The following is a 1,607-nucleotide window of genomic DNA, read 5'->3' as shown; positions in this document are numbered from 1 at the left end:
ATATCTACAATATATGTACTCATACAATCAAGCATTTTGTGTGAAAAGAAAGTTACATTTCATTCTGTTATATAACGGATATTTGTGGAGTGTCTGTTCTGGGCCTACCTCTGTTCTAGATGGTCACAACAGGTCGACTGCATCAGGAGACTCTGATTATTTACATCTTCTGTAGCGACAGCCTTTGCCAGTCCCCGGGCTTGGCCAGTGTGATGTGATTGAGCTAATCAAACACCTGTGAAGTTAATGTTAGTGGAGGCTTTTAAAAATGCTTGTACCCTTCCGTTCCCGTTTACATGGTAGAACTTTGTTACTACCATGAGAACACACTTAGGTTAACCTGCTGGAGGGATCTGAGAGACAGAGAGGGGAGACGAGTCATTTTAGCTCAGGCCATCTCAGACCAGCCATCCTTCAGCTCATCAGCCACCTAGCCAGAGACCCATGAACAAACCTGGCAAGGATCAGCCAAACCTAGCACGGATTCATGCAACTACCTGTAGGCCCGTAGACATGTGAGAGGTAATAAATGGCTTATTTCAAGCTACTAAATTTTAGGGTGATTTGTTAGTCAACAAAGCTCACTGATGTAATGAAGGAGATAGAACACTAAAAAAACAACAACAAAACACAGAAACCCTGTCTTCATGGTAATAATTTTCAAATAATAAATACACATTATGTCAGATGGTGATAAACACTATAGAAAAAATTTAAGGAGTATAAGATGAATAGGGAGATTTGCTTCAACACAGCAAATTATGTGTAGACAATAAATATCTCCTATTTAAATAACAAAGGAAATGAATTAAGTTTTCACAATTGCCTTTTAAAAAAAAATAAACTTTTTACTTTAATGTAGTTTTATTATTATCACTTTAGTATAGTTTTAGATTTACAGAAAAAATTGTGAAGATAATAACAGAGTTGCCATATACCCCACACCCAGTTTTGCCTATATTATCATCTTAACATTAGTTCAGTACCTATGTTACAATTGAGGAACCACTGCAGATGAATGATTAAGCCCATACTTTATTCAGATTTCCTTAGTTTTTACTGAATGTCCTTTATCCGTTCTAGAATATTCCATTTAGTAGTCATGTCTCCTTAGGATCCTCTTTGCTCTGACAGTTTCTCAGATTTACCTTTAAAAAAACAACAACAACAAAAAAAAAAACATTCATTTTAATTTTTAAAATATAGAACACTTCACGAATTTGCGTGTTTCATCCTTGTGGTGGGGCATGCTAATCTTCTCGGTATCATTCCAATTTCTGTATACGTGCTGCCGAAGCAAGCACACATTTTCCTTGTTTTTGATGACCTTGCCAGTTTTTAGGAGTTCTGGTTAGCTATTTTGTACAGTTTCATTCAATTTAGATTTTTCTTATGTTTTCCTCATGATTATGTTGGGATCATGGGTTTTTGGGAAGAAGACCACAGAAGTCAGATGTCATTTTAATCACATCATTTTGAGGGTCCCAACGACCAGCAGGACTTATTCCTGTTGGTCTTCATCTGGATCATCTCACTGACGTAGTGTTTGTGAGGTTTCTCCACTGTTAAGTTCCTCTTTCCCCCTTTTTCATACTATAATTTTGCGA

General features: G+C 36.7%; 1 non-coding gene across 1 annotated transcript; it reads right to left on the bottom strand.

The window, feature by feature from the left end:
• Window positions 1–1,196: 1,196 nt before the first annotated feature.
• On the bottom strand, window positions 1,197–1,304 carry LOC141567758 (U6 spliceosomal RNA). Its single transcript, XR_012490588.2, has one exon. It is a non-coding gene; the product is annotated as a U6 spliceosomal RNA (small nuclear RNA).
• Window positions 1,305–1,607: the final 303 nt, after the last annotated feature.

Source organism: Rhinolophus sinicus, chromosome 8 (assembly GCF_057876585.1).
Source record: "Rhinolophus sinicus isolate RSI-liver-muscle chromosome 8, RSI-T2T, whole genome shotgun sequence".
Taxonomy (NCBI): Eukaryota; Metazoa; Chordata; class Mammalia; order Chiroptera; family Rhinolophidae; genus Rhinolophus; species Rhinolophus sinicus.
Note: the sequence above shows the minus strand (reverse complement) of the source record. Positions and strands in the feature narration are given on the sequence as shown.